Here is a 10,099-nt window from a genome sequence, read left to right on the forward strand (position 1 = left end):
TTTGAAATTCAAAAATTATTAGATACATCAGAGAGAATTGAGAAGAAATTGGAAAATATAAATGGTAATATAGCAAAATTTGATGAAATTGAAGATAGCCAGCTAATGGAAAAAGTGGAGGTTAGAGTCTCAAAAACCCAAGAGAAAAATGAACAAAGAGGCAAGATAACTTTAGATATTGACAGTGATTTGTGCGTGGTTGGAAATGGAAAGAATGGAACATGAAAAGGGAAGAGAGATGGAAAGGAGCTCTACCCCAGATTTCAAGGTATAGAAGAAGAAAAAAAGAGAAGAATTGATGGATTTAAGGAGAGAAACTTTGACAAAAGCACTACTGATAACCAAAGATAAGCTGATTAAAGAAGCTGCTGGAGGGTTTCGAGAACTTATAAGACTTGCAACAAGCAACAAAGTGCGAAGAGAAGTCCACACAAAGTTGATTAAGGAAATAACCAGAAGATTAATCCCACATAAGGCAAAAGAAATAAGACTGTACTCCTACTGGAAAGACACAGGTTGAGACATGAAAATTATTAACAAAATACTAGCTAAATAGTTAAAATTAGAGCATTATGTTAAAAATGAAGTGATAATGGATATAGCTAGATAGATAATTGATAGTGATATAATGTATAGATATGTATTGGTTTGACAAGAGAAAATTTTGTATAAATTTTTAAATGGTGACCATGAAAGGAAGTTTAGAAATTTTGTTATGTATGAAAGCCTATAATATTGAAATTGATCATGGATATAGTTAGATAAATAATTGATAATGATATAATGTATACATATATATTGGTTCGACAAGAGGAAATTTGGTATAAATTTTAAATGGGGACCATGAAAGGAAGTTTTGAAACTTAGTTATGTATGAAAGCCTATAATATTGAAATTGGATATAAATTGTAAACAGTGATTAAGAAAGGTTTAGAAATTTTGTTATCAAACATAATTAATTTTTATTTAGAACGTTTCACAAAGATAGCATGTGGTTGGATGATATTGAAAATAGACAATGGAATGCCATTATGTGGTTTTGCTTTGAATTTTGGAATATTTGTTATAAAGGGATGATAAAACAATTATAGTCATATGAAGGATGAGGTATCATGATAGTAATATATATAAATATATTTGATGTAAAATATATAATTTGATATGGATTATAGGTGATGACTGTGGAAGGGTTGCACGAAAGTTCTTTGTAACCAATTGACACACTTTTTATAATTTGTAATGGAATATGTTTTTATGGTGTTTGTTGTTTATACAATACAATACAATAGTAGAGTTGGAAGGGACCTTGGAGGTCTTCTAGTCCAACCCCCTGCCTAGGCAGGAAACCCTATACCGTTTCAGACAAATAGCTATCCAACATCTTCTTAAAGACTTCCAGTGTTGGGGCATTCACAACTTCTGGAGGCAAGCTGTTCCACTGATTAATTGTTCTCACTGTCAGGAAATTTCTCCTCAGTTCTAAGTTGCTTCTCTCCTTGATTAGTTTCCACCCATTGCTTCTTGTTCTACCCTCAGGTGCTTTGGAGAATAGTTTGACTCCCTCTTCTTTGTGGCAACCTCTGAGATATTGGAATAATGCTATCATGTCTCCCCTAGTCCTTCTTTCTCTTAAGCTAAACATACCCAGTTCCTGTTTGTTTGTGTCTATTCAAAATAATTTAAAAAAAATAAAAAAATAATTTCCCATTGTAAGTATATTTCATGTTCCCTTTCCATTTTTCGATATCTTGACTTAGCTTACCCTTAATTGTCTTTAAATAACAATCCTCACTGTTTAATGTTGATTACAATTCCATTAATCTACTATATAGAATAACAAGCGCTACACATCTCACTTTGTTTATCATCTTAGAGCAGTGGTTCTCAACCTGTGGGTCAGGACCCCTTTGGGGGTCGAATGACCCTTTCACAGGGGTTGCCTAAGACCATCGGAAAACACATATTTTCGATGGTCTTAGGAATCGAGACACCAATTTTATGGTTGGGGGTCATCATAACATGAGGAACTGTATTAAAAGGTCATGGCATTGGGAAGGTTGAGAACCACTGTCTTAGAGGTTCGATGTGTCCATATTTCATATATTTTAACCTATACTTAATTGTCCTTCCATTGACATATTCAATCAGTTAGCAACTCAGTTTCATTATCATGTATAAAAGTGAATCACATACCTCCACTTTACATTCTCCACGTTTCATATTTGTCCTTATTCCATATATTTTAACCTTTATTTAATTATCTTTCCATTATTATATTCAATCAGATAGCAACTCAGTTTTATTATCATGTATAGGAGTAAACCACATATCTCAACTTTATATTTTTCATATAACAATTTCTAATTGTCTGATTTTTTCCTAGTAAGTCTTTTGTCCCACTTCTCTATTCTTGTCTTCTCCCTTTTCTTTGTTTTGATATGTCCACCCTCGTCAATTTTCCCCAAGCCACTGTCAAATCCAGTGAAATCTTTTGTATTTTCCTTTGTTGGGACATAATCCCTCTCTTCAGTTTTCCCTATGCCACTATCAAACTCAGTAAGATCTTTTGTCTCTTTTTTATTTCCTTTTGTTGGGATACATCCCACCTTTTCAATTTTCCCTGTACCACTGTAAAACCCAATGAAGTTTTTTGTCTGCTTTTTATTTTCCATCGTTTCTACCCCTTCATTATCCACCCCTCTTCTTCCTTCACTTCTTTCTGCTTCTGTGTTCAAAACTCTATTTAGACTTGATTTTAATGATAAAATGATTTAATGATAAAATGATTTATGCATATTTTTCATAATTTCACGTAGTTCTTCAAATTCCCACCTTTCCATAATGTCCAGTTCCAAAGTTACAGTTAGTTTTACAGTTCTTATTTTAGAGTTCTGGTCCACCTTCAATTTAGCTAGTTCAGCTGATGCGGAGTGGAAGAGAGACGGGGGCTATCTTGATCCTTTGTTTTTCCTTCAGCAAAAAAAAAAAAACACCAATGAAAAGAAAAAAAACTTTGTCCTTTCCCCGCTCTTGGTTTTATCCCCCCCCCTGTTAACTTAATGTCCAATTCCAAAATTACATTTAGTTATACAGTTCTTATTTCAGAATTCTGATTCACCTTAAATTTAGCTAATTCAATTGATGTGAAGAGGAAGAGAAACGGGAGCCATCTTGAGCTTTTGTTCTTCCTTCAATGGTTATAGTTGCTCAAAATATATTAATTGGAACAAAATCAAAATACTCTGGTATGTTTCTCTTTGCCTCCCGTTTTTCCAGATTTTGATTTATGGCAATTGGTTAATTAAAACTTTCTGCTCAGAGTTTCGCATTCTATTCGCCACACAGACAAGATTAGATTATCAGTGAGAAAATAGTGCTTTCTTCTTGAGTTTTTTCTCCCTTGTTACATTCCATTTCTCATTATTGGGGTTGCTTAAGATATATTAGTTAGAAGAAACTCAAACGAAGCAAATCTCCTTGGTATGTTTGGTTTCCGTTCCACCCTCCTAGTCTTTTAAAAAATTATAGTTTATGTTTGAATGGGTCTGTCACTTCTCTGCTTTCTCCTTTTTGTCCAAATTGTTTAAAGCAAATGGCTCACTTTTGGGCTAGTGATTCAACCTTCCATTTCCCCCCTTCTTTCTTTCTTTTTGTCAAAATCCCAATTTGTCCATCAATATTATTATTTATATTCTCAAGGTTCTTTGCCTTTTCCAAATTCTGATTTATGACTGTGGGCTAATTAGATCTTCTTACCAGGATTTCATCTCGTCTTCTGCACGCTATTGTTCAATTGCTTTGGCCTGAAGTCAGCTTCTTGTGCAGCCATGTTGCCATGCTGCCGCCCCGATGCTGATTCAGAGGGCAAATCTCTGACCTACAAGGGAGCTGCTGCATTCCCTCTGGGTTTGATGAGATGCTGCCCCTTCTTCACACATACCCCCAGGAGGTTCCAATCCAAAAAGGATCTCGACATTGATTTGTCAGACAGCGTTCATGTGAGGCTCTTCAGACGTCACCCCCCACGTTTGTCCAGCTGAAGAACTTCTGGTCGACTCCCAATAATAATGACTTGGAAGGGACAGAGGAAAAAGGGGAGATGGACTTTAAACCCAAGAATATTGAATGAAAAAAGTTTCCAGCAATATATGGAAAAGGAACGACTTATTTCTTCCAGGAAAATAGAAGACACATCATTACAGAATATATGGGACACTTGTAAAGCATGTATCAGAGGCCTTGCAATGACATACTTAGGGAAAAAGAATAGACAGAACAAACAAACTCAAACTCAAAAGAAGTTGGAATCAGAGTCTAAAAGTTTGGAAATGGAGCTGCAGAAAAGCCCACAAAAAAAAGGAAAAAATATGATAGAACTGGTAAAACTTAAATTGAACCTGATAGAAAATGAAGATTTGGCAGATAAAATAAAATAGGCAAAACAAAACTTTTTTGAAAATGCAAATAAATCAGGATGTTGGCTGGTTTATAAGATGAAAAAGGAAAAAGGAAAAAGGATTATAAGCTAATTGGTGTATGAAGAAGGAATCCACAACATTCAAATGAAAAAAAGAAAAAATAATTGAGAACTACTACAATAAGTTGTATCAATATGAGAAGGTTCCAGAAGAGAAAGTAAGACAATTCTTAGAGAAAACTAAATTACAAGAAAATTTAAGAAGGGACTAGAAGAAAGAATAACAATGATGGAAGTAACAGAAGGCATCAAAAGGCAAAAGAAGGGGGAAACACCAGAACCAGATGGATTACTGGCAGAACTGTACTAAACATTACAAGAAGTATTAAGTAATGTAATGTTGGAACTATTTAATGAGTTGCTAAGGGAGGCAAAGATGCTGGAAACATAGACGGAGGCATATATAACTCTTATACAAAACGAAGAGTCAGATTTACAACAAATAAAGAATATAGACCTATTTCACTATTAAATGCGGACAAAATCTTTGAATCAATAATGTCAGAAAAAATGAAGAGACTCTTAAATGAATGTATACACATAGACCAAAATGGATTCCTCCCTAAGAGACAGATCAGAGACAATATGCGAATTGTATTGAATACACTAAAGTACTATGAGGCTACCTAGAAAAGCAAATGGTGGTGTTATTTTTGGATGTGCAAAAGGCCTTTGATAATGTGAACTGGCAATTTATGATAATGCAACTTCAAATGATGGGCTTTGGTGAGGGATTTATAATATGATCAAAATGACATACAATAATCAATCGGCAAAGGTAATGGTAAACAGTGATATGAAAGGAAAGATAGCGATTATGAAGGAAACTAGACAAGGATGTCCACTATCGGCATTATTATTTATACCGTCACTAGTGATTTTGAATAGAGAAATAAGATAAAATAAAGAAGTAAAAGGTATGAGGGTCAAGAAAAAAGAATAAAGGAGTTCCGGTTCCGGCGGCAACAAGCAAGCCTTGCTCGCCCCCCGCTCCCCCAGTGGGCTTCCCACTCCTTGGGGGGCACAGGATGCCCCGTAGAGGCGTCCTGGCGAAGGGGTGGCACCGCGGGGGATCCCTGGATCGGCGGCGGCCGGCGGGAGGTCCCCCGCCTCGCTCCAGGCACCGGGGTGCACGATGGGGAGACGCTCCGGCGTCTTCGCTACGATGCCGTCCGGAGAAACAGAGACTAGAAGGATGCGGCTGCTGTGCGGTGAGGCGTGAACTTCCTCTACTCCTTTTAACTATTCTATCAGCTTTAACAAAAAAGTCAGCTGTTTAAATTCTACTTTCGGTGTGAATCGGAGAGGCGCGGCTGGAGGGAGGGGGATTTCCCTCCCTTGGACAGGCGGCTGGAAACGATTTAGCTCTTAGCCCCAGGGAAAGGAGGAGGAGGGGGAGAGCCAACCAATGATGTCACGCCCCTACTAAGTGAATTTTCGGACTTAAACCCTAAAACAATAATGATCTGGAAACTTTGAACATTAAACTTTGAAAACTTTATTTGTTGTCTCCAAACCCAAAGCTGGCAGGGCAAGATGGCACACTTCCGCTGTCTTTATGAAAAATGAAATCTGACTCCACCTTTGAAACTTCAGGCTTCCGGTCTTTGTCTCCGTGTTACTCAGACAAGTCTCTTGTGGATTGCTGTTCTTTGAACTCCCTGGAGTGGAAACTTTGCTCTATTGCCAGGGCCAGTGGAAATAAAAACTCTCTTCTGCCTGGACCTTCTGTCTCTTGGACTCTCCTAGCTGCCTTGCCTTCCTGTCTGACCATTCTCTATACTGACTGAACTCTCTATGGTATAAAGAATGCCACCCAAAAAACCACCTCCTGGAAAGCCTGGCTTTGTTGCCTCTGCCCCGACATCTGCAACCTCCAGTCCAAGTACACAATCAATGATAACAGCTTTGATGCAACCTAAACCTCCGGAGATGGAGTTTCAACAAATGTTTCAGCAAATCATACAGGGACAAGAGGAAATAAAGAAACAACTCCAGGAGATGAAAGAAGAAATTAAACAGAACCAGGCCAAAATTAACAAGAACTCACAGAGATTGGACCTTTTGGAGGGTGGGGCGGCTGAGATGAGGGAAGGGATGGAAGGGATGCAGAAGGGAAACAAAGAACTTGACTCCCAGCAGATGAAAATAGAGTTTGAGAGAATGTCCTTTTATCTTAGATTTCAAAATGTGATGGAGACAGATGATGAAAATATAAGGGACATCATGACAAACATTTTGGTGGACTACATCCAGAAAGAGAAACAACAGATGGGGTGGGAAATAGACTTGGTTTATAGAGTGAATTCAGCTTATGCTAGGACACACAATGTTCCCAGGGAGGTACACATTAAATTCCTTAGAAAAAGCACAAGAGATGAGATTCTGAGCACACAAAGGGGGCAAGCCCTGACATACAAAGATAAGGAGATAACCATTCTGAAACAGATCCCCAAGAAAGTAAGAAAAAAAAGAAAAAACTATTCGCAATTAGCGAATAAATTATACCAGAAGGGGGTGTGGTTTAGATGGTTGATGCCTGAAGGTATGCTAATATTCTGGGAGGAGACAAGAGTTAGAATCAATACACCCATAGAGGCACAGGCTTTTATGGAAAAAAACAAACTACTCCTAGAAAAACCTGATGATCCTCCACCAGATACACAGGACACGGGAGGGGCCGGAGCTCTGCCGGCGGGGGGAGATGGGGCAACATCGAGAAAGCTCAGATCACAAAAATGAGTAAGAAAATACACCTGACATAAATTGATCGAAATTATTAACCGAACTTACATGCTGACTATATGTTATTATGTTACTACCTAATAATGAACTATGTGCAAATGTATACTATGAGTATGGAGGGGGGGCGCACCTACCGCACACTGCAGTTGCCAAAATTTGTAACCTATCCCCTACCTTTTCCCTTTGTATAATATTAAAAAAACCAATAAAACTTTGTTTAAAAAAAAAGAATATAAACTATGAGCATTCATGGATGATTTGGTGTCTTGGTGAAAAACATAACAGAAAAACAGAAAAGAGAGTTGATGGGGAAACTGGATATACAGGTGGTAAAAAAGTAAAATATTTGGGTATTCAATTGACATCAAGATGTGTAACATTAAAGGAGGATAACTATTATAAGGTGAAAAAACAAATAGAAATAGACTTGAAAAGAGGGGAAAATTTACAACTATTATTAATGGGGAAAATAGCAGTTGTAAAGGTGAATATATTACCAAGATTACTCTACCTATTCCAAACAATACCAATACAATTAGAGAAAAAATACTTCGAAAGTATGAAAGTGGGGAAATATATATATGGCGGGGGGGGGAGCAAGAATTAATATAAAAATATTGCAAGATGCAAGAGCTCGAGATGGATTTGAATTACCAAACTGGGAATTGTATTTTCAAGCAGTGGAACTAATGGATGAAACAATGGATTTTATTGAGAAATACAAGACTATTAACATTAGAGAGTCATGATTTGCAACTAAGTTGGCATGCCTTTTTGTCGTATGGTAAAAGTAAGGCACATGGCTATTTTCAAATACATTATGTAAGGAATGGATTACTAACAATATGGGAAAGAGTGAAAGGGAAACATTACTTAGAAATACCAATGTGGCTTTCAACAATGGAAACAATGACACATCCAAATATTAGTAGCATAAAGAATATTATTAGATATAAAGATATCTTAACAGAAAGGGGGGAACTAAAACAAAAACAAGAATTAGAAGAACAAGGGATCGATATAGGTTGGTTTTCGTAATTGCAAATATAATCAAGATATGAAAAAGATAAATGGGAGTATGTTTTTAACTTGGGAAGTTCCGAGTTGGATAAGATACTTATGGGAACGGAAGAAAGAATAAATTAAGAAACTATATAGCCACCTATTAAGAACTAGGGTAGAAGAAGTGGTTAAAGATACAATGTTAACTTGGGCTTTAGCTACAGGATTGAGCTAGAAAATTTTGGCAACAGCTTTGGGAAAGGAACTATAAATTAACCATGTCAACAGCTTACAAAGAAAACTTATACAAAATGTTTTATAGATGGCACACATCACCGGAAAAACTAGCAAAAATGTTTAAAGACAAGTCAGCTAAATGTTAAAAATATCAATAAGCAACAGGTTTTTATTATCATATGTGGTGGGCATGTTCAGACGCAAGGAAATATTGGACTAAAATAAGAGTATGGCTAAAGAAAATGTTACAACAAGAAATAGAATTTAGACGAGATATGTTTACTAGGTATTATTCCAGAGAAACTCAAGAATGAGGATACTTATTTGATTGTACATATAACTACAGCAGCGAGAATTGTATTTGCCCCAAATTGGAAATTAAATAAGTTACCAACAGATGAAGAGATAATAAAAAAATATTAGATTGTGTAGAGATGAATAGGTTGACACTGAAAATAAAGGATAAAGAGGAATCGGTGAACTTCAAGACATGGAGATTGGCTAGAGAAAGGAAGCTAGAAAAGAAAGTAAAGAGAAGATACAAAACCCAGACGATGCACTATTAAATGGAAAAGAGGGGAAGGGGAAACAGAAAAGAAAATATTAAATATACAAGTATATATTCAAGAGCGAGATATAAAGGGGAGGGAAACATAGTTAGGATAGATTAGCAAAGGTAAGGAATAAGAAATGATACCAAATTATATTTGGATTTGCGGAAATATCATACCAAGGAAACATAAACTGAGATTTGAAAGAGAACCCTACAATAACAGAAAAAGAAAGGGAAAGAGGAGGAGAGAATGCGAGGAAGATGGGGGGAAGAAGAAAGAGGTAAGGAGAGGAGGATGGAAGGGTGAGAAAGAGAAGGAGAGAGGGTAGGAAGAGGAAGAGTAGGAGAAAGGTAAGGGAAGAAGGAAGGGGAAGGAGAAGAGGAAGGAATGAAGTAGAGCTGGGAGGGAGGGAGAAAAGAAAGGGAAAATAAAGTGGTATTACAACAAGTGGAAGGGATGGCAAATAAAGCAACCCAAACTGTATATTATAACCTATTAAATGAAATAATAAATGTATAAGAATGATAAATGTAAAGAAGAATAACAATTATGTGAATGTATACTCAAAATGATATGTAAGAAAATAAAAAATAAAAAAATTGGGGGAAAAAGAAAAGAAAAAAGGCTGTCATATTTTAAATATATAGCCAGCTGCTAAGGTTGATGACAGATACTACTGATCTAGCAAAATTTGAAAGTCACATTCAGGAAACCTGGAAGGCAAATGTATCATAAAATATATGCTACCATGTCTTTGATTGGCTATCTTTTATTGAGAGCGGGACTCTTATTTCATTTCTACAAACAAGTATGCTATTAAATGATTATTAAAAGGCTGAAACGCACATTTTAGTAAATAGTAAATACTATTTTTGCAGAAAAAAAATTATAATATGAATGTTGATTCATTACGATATGTTTGTGGACCATCACCCATTTTGTTGTGCTAAAAGTGATGTCAGAAAGAAAAATGAAAGAACATGAAAATAAGTTTATATTCATGTAGGAAATATTTCATTTAAACGGCAATATCCCATTCAATATCCGCTGAAACAGATTTACTTCCTTTAAAGTATGTTTAGAA

The sequence above is a fragment of the Natrix helvetica genome, assembly GCF_964273705.1.
Source record: "Natrix helvetica genome assembly, chromosome: Z".
In the NCBI taxonomy this organism is placed as follows: Eukaryota; Metazoa; Chordata; class Lepidosauria; order Squamata; family Natricidae; genus Natrix; species Natrix helvetica.